General features: G+C 36.8%; 1 non-coding gene across 1 annotated transcript; it reads right to left on the bottom strand.

The window, feature by feature from the left end:
- Positions 1-11,591: 11,591 nt before the first annotated feature.
- LOC140801530 (U1 spliceosomal RNA) lies at positions 11,592-11,751 on the bottom strand. Its single transcript, XR_012111478.1, has one exon. It is a non-coding gene; the product is annotated as a U1 spliceosomal RNA (small nuclear RNA).
- Positions 11,752-14,049: the final 2,298 nt, after the last annotated feature.

Consider the following 14,049-nt stretch of genomic DNA (forward strand, 5'->3'; position numbering starts at 1 on the left):
CCTTGGTGCTTAGTGGTTACAGAGTTTGGGACCCGTCACATTTGATTTCCGAAGCATGTGGATGAAATATAAACAAGGAAACAAAGATGTGCGGCTTGATGGTGTTCGGTCTTCGCCGATTCCTACGATGCAGCCTATGATGGGGCTGCCTTGTGCGTATGATTTTGCCTATCTTCTTTAGTTATGACCAGCAGGAGATGAGCATCAAACGAGTTCAGGTACTAGCATTGAATTGTCTAATTTATTAGATAACTTTTCTGGACTATTTGAGGAGCCACAGGAGTTGCCACATTGGAGAGCGGTAGACCATCGTATAGAGATTATACCCGGGGCTACACCGACGAACATGAGGTCATATCGGTATCCACATGTGCAAAAAGAAGTTATCTCAAAAATAGTAGCCAAGATGTTGGAGTAAGGCCTCATACAACCAAGTCATAGCTCATACTCATTCTCCATGCTTTTAGTGCGAAAAAATGATAGGACATGACATTTTTGTGTCGACTATTGAGCACTAAACGCTATTACTGTCAAGGACCGGTATCATTTTCTAGTTATCAAGGAGTTGATGGACGAGCTTGCAAGAGCGACTATATTTAGTAAGCTTGACTTGAGGGCTGGGTATCATCAAATTAAAGTTCACCCGACGGATGGGCACAAAACTGTATTTCGGACTTTGGGCGGGCATTACGAGTTTTGAATGATGCCTTTTGGTCTCACCAATACTCTAGCTACCTTTCAAGGCCTCATGAATGATATATTTCGGCCTCTCTTGCGAAGGTATGTCTTGGTATTTTTTGATGATATTTTGGTGTATAGCAGAACTGAATTGGAGCATTGGCGGCATTTGGAGGACGTGCTGAATTTGTTGAAGTAAAACTAATTGAAGATCAAGAAGTCCAAGTGCCTATGGGGAGTACCAAAGGTGGAGTATTTAGGCCACATTATTTCAGCGGATGGTGTAGCGGCGGATTCTCAAAAGGTTGCATGTATGACCGCTTGGCCTATTCCTACTAGTACCACCAGATTGAGAGGAATTTTGGGGCTGACTGGTTATTATCATCGATTAATAGCCGGATATGGCAAGATCGCTGCTCCTCTCACTTCTTTGTTGAAAAAAGACTCTTTAGATGGACGGATGAAGCCACTTTAGCCTTTGAAAAATTAAAAATAGCAATGACAGTGGCACCCGTTCTAGTGCTTCCGGACTTCATCAAAGAATTCATTGTTGAATGTGATGCATCAGGTGTTGGCATAGAAGCTGTACTAATGCAAGAAGGACGTCCCATTGCCTATCTTAGCAAGGCTTTATCGCAAAAATCTCAGCAATTATCGACTTATGAGAGAGAGATGTTGGCAATTGTGCATGCGATAATAAAGTGGAGGCCTTATTTGATTGGTAGACGATTTATTATCTGAACCGATTAAAGGAGCCTTCCATACTTTATGGGATAGCGCATACACACTCCGGCACAACAACGATGGGTCACAAAATTGCTAGGGTCTGATTATGAAATTCAATATAAGAAGGGAACGGAAAATAGAGCGGTGGATGCACTATCACGCCAACCTGATACCGCCGATCTTGCAGCATATTCATCTCCTACCTTTCCCTTCCTTGACGAGCTGAGGTATGCATGTACATCTGACCTAGATATTTTGAGATTGTTGCAAGAGGTGATGGATGATCTAGAGCGCTATCTAGAGTTGGAGAATCGAGACAGTTTGCTGTTGGACCGCGGATGCATTCAGGTGTTGGAGTGTATTGGTCCGGTTGCATATCGTTTGGAGCTACCGAAGGGTCGATAGTGCCACCCTGTCTTTCATGTTTCATTGTTGAGAGAGCGCATTGGAGATCATGAGATTGTTGGATCGGTTCTATCGGAGCCATTGGAGGAGATAGAGATCATAGAGCCAGATCGAGTACTTGCTAGACGCCGACGATGACATAGTACCAGATTAGAGATGGAGATTCTAGTTGAGTGGCTTGGCAAGCCATCTGATGAGGCGACATGGGAGTTGGAGACTGATATCTTTGAGCGTTTCTCTAAATTTTCACCTTAACGGCAAGGTGGGGGAAGTGTGATGGGCTGATACACTTAGTTAGGATCTTTTCTTATTGCATTAGGTGTTTATTTTCATTAAAATAAAATTTATGTAGGTCACGTTCGAACGCAGCTCGAGTCGCGTTCAAACACCCTTGTGAACGCTTGTGAACGCCTTGTGAACGCCCGTGTTCGAATGCTTGTGTCGCGTTCACAAATCCAGAGAAGGGGTTTTTTGAGTGCATTCGAACGCGATCGGGCGCGTTCGAACGCAATCGACGGGAATCCTCTAGAATTAGGGTTTTATATTATTTTAGGACTTATTAGCTAGCCTCTATAAACATGCGGATGGCAACCAACTTCATAATGCTATTGGATTCTTGATTTCTTGCCTCTTATCTTCTCTCTAGACTCCTCCCTCCTCCCTGTTCACTATCCTTCCACCTCTAACGTTGGCAAGGTTTCTCCTCGCTTCTAATCTCCCTCGTCTGTCGAGTCAACCCTCTTCTTTAGGATCTCAACCACTTCGTTCCCCTCGTCTACTTCCCTTAATCACTTCCATAATCCACCCTCACCTCATACCCATCCATAACCCTAACATCCACTCCACCCATCACCACCACATTCACCCACGTTATTCTGTGTTTTCATCCTTGATGCAGTTCGAATCTGCGAAGGGCATAAATACGAAAGTTGTAGATTAGGAAACTGAATCAGAAAAGGGCATAAATATAAAAGTTGTAGATTAGGAAGTTACGGGTCCAACCCAATTGGTTTCATAATTTTCTAACTACCGGAGAATATCTGACAAATATTTTTCCACGATTGCGCGGACTGTTTCCTACAATAAATTCAGATCTTAAGGAATTATTTCGTAGCCGATCTTTTGGTTCCAGATCTTATCAAATTGGTATGAGAGCCTTAACAAATTGGTATCAAATCCTATCAATTTTGTATCAGAGCCTATCATTTGGTATCAAAGTCTATCAATTGGTATCAAAGCTTAACAATATCTCATAACACTCTAGCTAACTGGTAGTCTATCTATGGACGGGATGAGACACTAAATTTGACGCCAATAGCAAAGATTTTAAGTCAAACTATGAAAGAAATTATAGTACTTTCTTCTTAATCCACACAAAAACACACAACCAATTAACAATGAGAAGATTGGAGAAGTTATTTTTTTATCATTATAATATAAGATTGAGGGAGAGAAATTTAAGAAAAAAGGCAGAAAATGATTGATTTACATTATGGATTAGAGAAATAGATGATAGGTTATTAAATGACAAAAATAACTCATGATTAGATAAGATATTGAGGGAGACCATGATAAGGGCAGAGACTAGTACAAGTTGTTCAACAGCGAGAGATAGTATACCTATCAGTACTAGTCATAATCTTGATGATATACCTAGTGGTGAGATCATCCGATTTATATTTGATGAGGAAAGTCAAGGAAGCATAAGGATTGAAGATAGAGAAACTAAGAGTGTATATACATATCAGCGACATCATCATGAGAATGTTGCTTTTTATAATTATGGTACATCGAGTATTTATTATTTGGAGCCAATTCATATGCTAATTATTATCCTCGATATTCTTAGTATTCTTAGACACAAGATCCAAATACTAGTTATTATCGTCCTTAGACGCAAGTTACACAATAAGATCCATGCAATATAACTAGTATGATGGAATCACGTTTTGGAGCATCAAGTTCTAAGCATTATTTTTTACAAACTTATGGTGATTATGAGGATAAAGACCATAGAAATTTATAAGAACCAGCTCGATATTTACAAAAGTTTTAAATTTTGAGTAAGTTAATATATAATTTTTAAGTTTTTAGATTTTATATGTGAGTAATTTTTATTTTTTTATTTTTTTATCTTTTTTTGTTATTTTTCTGCATTTTTTTATTTTTAAATAGTATTTAAAATTTTATGCAATTGAAAAATAGTCCGATCCAATACGAATGGACAATACGGCCGATACTTATCGTTCTTCAAGACGACCGATACTAATTCCGATCCCGATACTAAAAACCTTGTATAAAATGAAACTAGCAATATTCATGTAATCTCAAATTCAAAGAGAACTCTTTTCTTGACCGTAGTCCTCATCTAAGAATGAAATACCCAACTTTGACTTTTGTTGTAATTTATTCTCTTTTTGTGATTTATAATAAAATCATCTGGCAGGTTCAAGGGTTTGTTGAAGATCTGATTGGAAATAAAGTTGCGTCATTGATAGGAAAATGGAATGATTCCATGTATTATACAACTTGTCATCATTTGCCATCACGCTAAATGAACTGACTTCTGAAGTGCAGGTAAAGGTGACAAATGGAATCGACTCCCTAGACCTATTTGTTCGTCCTTATTCATTATTATCTTTTGTTCTAGTTGTCTGATCGGAAATGTTTGATCACCGATTAAGGAGAAGCTTCCTCCTACAGATTCAAGACTTCGACCAGACCAGCGGCACCTCGAGAATGCGGAATATGAAAAAGCAAATGCAGAAAAGCTAAGATTAGAGAAAAGGCTACGAATGGTATGCCTTCCTCCCTCTTTCGTGAATCCAAGACAAATATAGATGCACATAAACAAGTGTACATTTGTTTTCTAGTCCTTTGCTTACATGTATTAGTCATTAGTTATGTGGATGGGTCGTTGCTTATGTGGATTAGTCGAGCTCAAGCCTGTTCGATCCGGCTAATCAAGTCTGGTTTAGGTTTAATTGATGTAGTAGGGCTAGTTTGAGTCAGTTGGGCTTAAGCCGAAGTTGGCTAGGTTGACCAAGTCAAGTCAAGGAGCCACCTATAAATATTGTGGTGTGCACTTGAGTTGGGCACGAGTGGATTATTGAAGCCCTAGCTTGTCTATCTTTCATCTATTTCTCCATCAATCTCCCTCAACCTCCCTCAATCTAGCCAACCACTATTATTGACCAAACTCCTTCCCTTTCTACCTAGTTGACCCTCTTGACCTTGAGAAATAATCAACTTCTCCCTCCTATTTTTTGCTATGTGCAGTACCTCGACATACTTTACACCACCATTACTCTACCTCTACCAAATCTAGCCAAGTTCCATCACACCCACCGCTCGGCCCTCACTTCTCGATCCATTTTGAGAGATTCGATCCTCCATCTCGAATCTATCAAATCCCAAAATATTATTCCGATTCATCTGTTGAATCTCTCAAGAGCCCTCTTAACCTTGAAGGTTCGTGATAGACCTAGCTTCCACACCTGAGATCAGATTGTGAATCAGAGATCATATTCGAACTTGCATCGCTCGAGGGAGTTGGAAGACACCTACGGATTACTATTCGAAGATGGTTTGTAACACAGGCTGCCATATATGGCAACTGACTTTTATCACCGGGGAGTATTAGTTCTTTAAAATAAGTTTTAAAGAACACTACCGTTGTAGGCGTCTCCCACAACCATTGATGAGGAAGGTGGCATCCTTTTGCAGATGAATGCAGGTGAAAGCAGGTGAGCAGGAAAAGGTTGAAGGATGGTGGTGGAACATGTGTAGATAAGGTTGTGGGTGGCTATGTAGAGGTGAGGAGGCTGTGGCAATGTGCAAGTGAACTGGTCGAGCCATGGGGCTGAAAAGGTAGTGAGAACAAGTAGAGAGAGAGTGCAGCGGTGAGCAGAGCAATAGAGAAAGCTGGTGATAGCGAGACGTTTAGGCTTGCCTGATCAAAATCTAGCTAGGAAATAGGAATTTAAGGTTTTCTTGTTGGTTATATATGGTGCCTGGAATCCTATATATTTACATGCTTAGCTAGGCTGAACTTGACATTTTTGAAATTAGAATGTTTGTATTGCTAAAGCCGCCCAAGAAATTACTCAGCTAAGTCGAAGTGATTATATTCAGGCTTAAGATTATGCTGTGCGTGATGCTCTATTCTTGCACTTATAGTATGGTATTTACTGTCTTTTTTCATCTTATTCTACAGTCAAGGCGGTTGCAACAAAATGGATGGAAACCCAGATGGTTCCAAAAAGATTCAGAAGAAGGGATATACCGTTATATACGTGGATACTGGGAAGCAAGAGAGCAGAGTAAATGGGATGGCTGCCCAAATATATTTGGGGAGGTTTTGGATAATGTGAACGCCCCCCCCCCCCCCCCACTGAAAAGAGAAGCTCAACCACAGAGATGAGATTTGAAACTTATTCAACCTTTGCCATGACCATCAGAGTTCTCAGCAGTGGTGGCGACTAACTCATGGTCACCGAAGGTGGCTCTGTTCTGGATTCCACGAAATCAGATTGGGTTGGTGAGCACAGAAAGTTGATATATCTTGAAGCTAGATAGCAATTGGTATTATTCATTCATTCACTTTCCATATGAGCATTTTACTTATGTAACCTGCTGTAGTTGCTGTTCCATTTTGGTGCCACCAAGTCACCTCAAATACCTTCTTTGCTTTTAAATTGTTCTTTGATCTTAGAATTGTTATTTGCCATTAAAAGCAAGCTTTATAGAATTTCAAGTTACGTTGGTCAAGGTTCAGTGTGTTGTTGTACCTCAATGATATTTTGCTGGTCCTCTTGTTGAAGGCATTTTGACATGTCCTTGAATTGTATAAAGTAGGATCATTCATTCGATAACAATGCATGCACACAAAGTTTGTGCGGAAAAATTGATACTTATTTTTTTTTTTTAAATTTTGGAAGAGAATTGGATATGTGAACCGGTTTATAAGGGTATAAAGCCTAAAAAACATTTAGAAAGTATTTTACTAAGTTCATGACATCAAGCCTAAATGAAACGGTTTATAAAGCCTTACTTTCAAGCTTAGGCTTTGTTAACTTATGTCGATAAGGGTATCAACATCCATCCAGACTAGGCAACTTTCTAGCTGATAGAAATCTCGTGAGGATAACTCACCACATAAGCCCTGACGAACGACATGTGTCTAAATATTTGCTGCGCATATAAACTAACGACCTCAGACGTAAGGCCAATAGGATCGCGACTATGTCGAGCAATTAATCATCTACAAAGCGCATCCTAACCCTCGTGCCCACTCGGGTATTCTCACACTTTTTGTCAACTATCCTATCAATCACATTTCATGTTTTTCTTCTAAATGACAGATCATATGCACTACGATAACAAGTCAATGCATAATAAGAATTTAGGTGGAATAGGAATCAAGAAAAAAAATAATGCAATGTAGTCTCCAATCATGTAGTTGACACATGCATACCCATGCTAATCTATCACAATATGCATACTCATATTACAGATCAACTGGATGTAAAATTATAACACTATAGTCATCTCTAATCATCTCTATATATCATCATCATACTCGTATCCAAGATCAGCCTAATTACATGCATGATAAAATATGCTCGATTGTAATCATTTCTATATAAATTTATATAATTATGCTGGAGGCCAAAACATACATGTACATAATATATAATATAATATAATTTGAGAAAGGCGTCGAGGGGATAAGACCATTCACATCTGATCAAAAGACATCACTCACGTATCTCTCACATCTGGCAAGCGAGCAACAACTCGTCTTAACAGGGTCCACGGGGCCTCATATAAGGGGTTCGAGATCTGAAAATATTTAAGTAGCATGAAGTTAGTCGTTCATCTAATTAAAATCCGTTCATATAATATATGATGATTTAGTAGGTTTTAGAATTTTTATTTATCTTTATAACTAGCAAGATTTTTAATTATAAATAAAAAAATAAATATAGATAAAAACCTAATTATAATTATATCTTAATTAATTAGGGACTATGTAATCATTACTTTATAAAATAATAAATAAATACATAAGCCTAGAATTTTATTTCTAACAAAATAATAATGTATAATAAATTATTAGAATTACTTAAAATGTATCTCATAAGAATATTAGTATATAATTTGAAAATTATAATTTACAATCTATATATAAATCTAATAGAGATATAAATAATAAATATAAGCATTACCTATATTTATACCTAATTAATCATTAATTATACAAATTATAATTAATAATAATCACATTGAAGAATATATAATATTATTAAAATAATTAATATCTGAATAATCTATTTGTATTAATTAAGAAGGAAATACCTAAATAAATAACATAAATAAAATAATATAAATAAATAAATAAATCACTACCATTAGTGCTGGGCGAGCCCAGCACTATGTAGAAAGAGAAAGAGAAGAAGTCGAGGAAGAAGAAAAAGAAAGAAGAAAAAGAAAAAAGAAAGAAGAAAAAAGAAAGAAGAAGAAAAAGAAAGAAGAAAGAAGGAGGAAGAAGAATAGGAGAGAAAGAGGAGGGGAGGGAAGTGCTGACCCAGGCCGGCGAGGAGGGCACCGGCCGCTGCTGGCTAGCCAGCGGTCGACCTCTCCCCGACGGCTCAGCTCCGACGAGCCCGAGCTCGGGTGTTAGCGAGAGAGAGAGAGAGAGAGAGAGAGAGGGGGGGGGGGAGGGAAAGGAGCTCACCGACGCTTGCGGAGGTGGCGGCGGTGGTTTCCAAGAACGACGGCGGCAGCGATAGGCTAGCCTCGGCGAGAGAGAGAAAGAGAGGCGGTGGAGGGGAAGGAGCGGCAGCGCCGGGGCCACCGAGGCCAACTGGCTGCAGCCGTTTGGTTGCGGCAGCAGTGGTGGGCATGTGGCGCCTCACCACGCAAGCTTCTTATGCAGCTTGCATGGGCAGGAGCGTCGTGTCGAAATTTTTTTTTTAGGGCAGGTTGTTACACATACCCCCCACTCATAGTTTATGTTACGCTTGCTCAAACTAGTGCATATAATGTCTCACAGTCCCCTCATAACTTCACGACCTCAGGTTGATATAAATATAGGTAATATATACATTTTGTCCTCTAACTCTGGTTGAGTAGGTAAATAAGCACTATCAAGACAAGACAACTATATAATGGTACATCCCAATGATCAACATCATTAATCATACGGCATATATATCAAAGTTATCATATCCTAAGAATGCATCAATAATCAATGCATAACTATGAAGCAATAAAACTAACATAATTAGACTGACTAGAAAATAAATATCTACACATGATGTATGCGGTGAAACCATTAATTAAAATATCACTTCGGTGTTACACTACTAAACAACGGAGAATTCACTTGCCTAACACTGTTTCATAGTTAACTAGCTTTAACTACACCATGAGATTATCCTCACATGGTAAATCTACCTCTACAATAAAAGTAATAAAAATATAAGCACCAACTTACATTAAATTAATTAATTAAATAATATTACTTTGGGTAGGTCCACCTAAGAATTCTTACTTTTATTATTTATGTAGAATTGTTATAACAATAATAACAGTCTGACGTGTCATTAAGAGTAATTAATATAGTTACTAGTATGTTCACTATTCCACTAACTATTATCGATTTAAAGTAAATAAAATAGATAATATTTAATTAACTTGCTTTATTGAATATCAAAACATGTTCAAATAACTATCAATTAGAATGAATTTTCCATCAAGAGCAATAAGTAGAGTTACTCTCGTATCGCAACCTTATTTATTAATATTAATTTATAATAAATATTATAACTAACAAAACTATCATCTAAAGAGGACTCACATATAAGGCTCAAGTAAATGAAAATAAACCAAGGGATCACAACTTTAGTTGGGCCATTGCAAGTCTCATAGCAATGAATTGGGCTACAACCAATTCAAAAACTACAACACTAACTAGACTTAAAGACCAAAACAACTAAGGATGTCACTTGGGTTGGGCCGCAGCCTGACCTGCAACAAAATTATCAAATAGCCACGAGAGCCCGATTAACCGGTAGCTACATCTCCTACAAGAGGAGGGAAAGATGACTAACCTCAGAGGGAGGAAATATGACAAACCATAGCGGTTGAAAAAACGTCGAGAAGCCGGCAAAGGGAGGCTAAGATAAGGGGTGTAGCCTCCACCGAGAACTTAAAGCACCCATGAAGGTTACATAGGGGGTAAAAGACACCAAGGGGAAACTTCTCAAATCGGTTCAGTCAGATATAGGGCCATCGACTAGCTAATTTTTCGACAATGTTGAAATGCAAGGAAAAAGAAGAAAAAAACTAATATCAAGTCACCAAGCACTAATTGACTTAAGAGGCCGCTATAAATTGGTCGGCAAGGTCAGAGCCCCGACAACACTTCGGCATGGTGAGAAGAAAAGGGAGGGAAATGGGTTGTAAGGGAAGAGGAGGTACGAAAGAATGACAAACCGAGGGGAGAGGAAAGCAGCTTAAATGTTTTCTGCCGGATGTTACATGCGAGGTGGGATTAGACATAAAGAGAAGAATATGATTCTGACATCGATGGTGAGAGGCAAATCAAATGAGGCTGGAGGGGGAGGTCTAGAGGTAGGGCAATGGTGGAAGAGAGGGGTAGCGACAAGGACCCATAAAGAGCCTCAAGGAAAGAGGAAAACAGCAACATGGATAGGTGGAGAAAGAAGAAAACACCAACAAACCTAAAATCGGGGTAGCAAGGTGAGGGGGAGAAAAGGGTAAGAGAAAGAGAGTGGAGAAGTCAAAGGGAGGGGGAAAGAACTCTTCCCCTCCACCTAGCGAAAAGCTAAAGGATATGAGAGCCAGAAGACGTCAGCATGGAAAAGACTTTGAAGATCAGGGGAACATATGCATAACCCTAGCAAAAGCTCTACTAGGGCCGACGTAGAAGAGAGTTGATACTATTCCAACTCTCGTACTTTACTTTCACACAAAATGATATAATTTCTAAGAAAAAAAAAATATCAATCTAGAAAGTAAGAAAATAAAATATATGAGTATTCTTTAAAAAGAAAGAAATTACTTATATAATAGAGGAATGGCAATTTTGTTTATAAAAAATAAAAAAATAGAGACAATTTAGCTGACCATTTAATTTTTGAAATATTTTGATCGCACTCTATTATTATGGATAGAAAAACTAATGATCTTAGTTTAGTCGTAAGTATAGTGACTAGTTTGAGACTTTTTAAAATATAAGAGTTAAAATAATTCTAGACATATGTATAAGAAAATAAAATATATTTAACATAAAATATTTCTTATTTGACTCTTCATAATTGCTTTTAATGCTTCAAAAATATTTAAACATTTAGTTTTCTTAATGAATACTTACGATATAAATGAGCAAGTTAACCATAGACGCAAAATGATTGAGTAAGATTTTAATGTTAAAAGTATAAATAAAAGTGAAATCAAATTTTAAGCTCAAATAAGGAGTGTCTTAGAGGCATTTCAGTTTTTTATTTTAAAATTAATAGAAGATTATCTATTTCAACTAGTTTAAAATTAACTCAGAATAACTTTTAGACAAAAAAAAAGAGAAATATATATACGCATGATAAAAATCAAATAATGATAAGACAACAATTTTAATGACCATAATAAAATAAAATATCGTTATACACTCTGATGTGAATTGCAAAGAATACCAGCAAATGAAGCCACGACTTCTTTTCTCTTATCTTATGAAACAAGATTTGAATTGGGATTGGTAGGGGCCGCGCGTGCGCGTACCCCCTCTGCCACAAATTATGACGTCCACTCTCCCACTTGGGGAGATGGTAAGCCAGCGCTCCTCCCATGTGCAATGGAGGCCGCTGGCCTAGGCCATGAGACTTCCTGATCGCCCATAGACCCCGTCCAGGTAAGTATAGAAAAATGTTAACCCTCTCCTCCCTCTTATAACCTCACGCCTCCTCTCCATCCTTCTTGCCAGCCAATGTGGGACTAAAATAGGCATGGGTTATTTTCCCTTTTGTGGAGAAATCACAATTTAAGCTAGGGAAAGAGAGGTAAATTATTTTTAATTTTTGTGTTGTGGAACGAGCTGAATTGGTAAATTGGTACATTGGGGAAACTAAGATGAGTTTATTTTATATTTTATTTGTGTAAGTAGACTGCTAATTAAACTTAATACTAACATGGGCCTATGTCACTATATAACTTTGGATAAAAATGCCAAAAATTTTATTTTATAAAATGCTAAAAAATGATGAATAGTTGAGTCTTTTATTAGAAAAGTTTTTAGAGAAATTTATATATACTATCCTGTCTTTTAGCAAAATTATGATTTATACCCTACATTTTCACAATTTATAAATTACTTTTTATAATTTAGTAAATATGTGCAGAGAAAACCCTGCCGTTAGATCTTTTAATTAAACTTAATAATTCCTCTGAGTTAAGTTAACTATACTAAAAGAATTATAAAAATATCCTCAACTAAGTCATACTAAATACATTTTAGAAATAAGAGCATTTTGGTTATTTTAGAAATAAAATATTTTTACTTAATAAAATATTCTCATGGTGTTTATTCAAATTTAATATAGGAGGTTTTATGCACATTCGCTAAATCATAAGGCTCGATTTAAAAATAATAAAAATATGTATAAATCGTAATTTCGTTAAAAATTAAGGTGTTATCTGTAAATTTTCCAAAAAAAATTTAATAGTAAAATTAAGAGGAACTAATTTTTTTTACAGAGTTTTAATAAGGGGTCAAATAGTTTAGTGTTTTTAATAATAAGATGCTTAAATATTTAACATTTTATGTGTATCTTCTTTTCCTAGTAAAACATGAACTTTTTCAATGTTTTTTCTTACACTAGTTATATCAGTATTTTATTTGAAATAAATAGTGATATGATCAATATTTTAGTTTTGGCTGGGTAAAATGCTTAACAATGTATCATTTTATGTAGGGTTACAGTGAAATAGATCTATTTTAGTATTATGTTTGGGATATAATCTATTTTAGTAAATAAAGTTTAAAAATGTCTAATTTGTTAGGAAAAAAAAAAGACTCAACCTAAAAGTGCAAGCCACTTTGGATAAATGTCTTTTGTACTTTTGTAAAGTATTGTGGATAAATCTTTGTACATTTAATAACTCTTTAATACAAAATATTTTTAATTAATAGTGAGTTCAAAGTAATTATTAATTTAGATTTCTCTCCTCCCCACGTAAGAGAGTAATTAATGTGGCAATCCCAATCTAAAATGTTAGAACTTTGATGCCCGTTTGGATGGAGATAATAGGAGAATATAAGAGAAAATAAGATGAGAGAAATATTCTCTCTCATTTAGATTAAAAATATAAGAGAGAATGGAGGATAAATAGAGAGAAAGAAAGAGAAAACTAAATTTTCTCTCATTTTTCTATTCTTCTTTTTTGTATATCCAAACAAGAAGAGAGAAAACCTTCTGTTCTTTTTCTTTCTCATTTTCAGTTATATTTTCAATTATTTTTCTCTCCGTCCAAATATAGTACCTGACTCTCTTATTCTCTACATCAAAATATAATGTCTTTTAAGACATTGAAAATTTCAACCTTTCTTATTGATACATTTTCTTTATAGTATTTAAAAATTTATAATACATTATAAATTTTTAAATGTATTATAAATTCAACCGACTCGCCGAGTGAGGTAATCATCCACGCTGCTTGAAGCCCCCACATGACTATCCACTTATCAGCTTCCTTTTCAAACACCAAGAGAAAGACACGCCTGCCTTAGGGAATTCGAGCGATCCCTCCAAGTTCCAAGCTCTTGAAAGACTATTTTTTAACCTAATAAAATTACAGGATCTATCTGTAACCAGTTTGCCCACGAGGCAAAGATCCGAGTTGCATGTAGGGACAGTGTTGTCCTCATGCAAACAGGATGGTCTCCTCCATATTGCCATCAGAGAGAAGAGCCGAGAATCGTTCGCATGAGATCTTCATCTGATAACATGGAGGAAGAGAGGAGACAATGGACCCAAGGGGTGGGACCAGAGGGGAAGGAGGAGCAGAAATGAGGAGGGGGTGGAAATGGAGGCAGGGAAAGGGGACTTAACACTGTCCATTAACTCTCATGGGAGAGGGGAAGGGTGGAGAGGAAGAGCTCTCTAGGGGAAGACATCCCCTCCAACGTTGTCCTCCGCCAATGTAATATCCAGTTCAAAA

The sequence above is a fragment of the Typha latifolia genome, chromosome 14 (genome assembly GCF_019914945.1).
Source record: "Typha latifolia isolate L0001 chromosome 14, TyphaL0001v2, whole genome shotgun sequence".
NCBI lineage: Eukaryota > Viridiplantae > Streptophyta > Magnoliopsida > Poales > Typhaceae > Typha > Typha latifolia.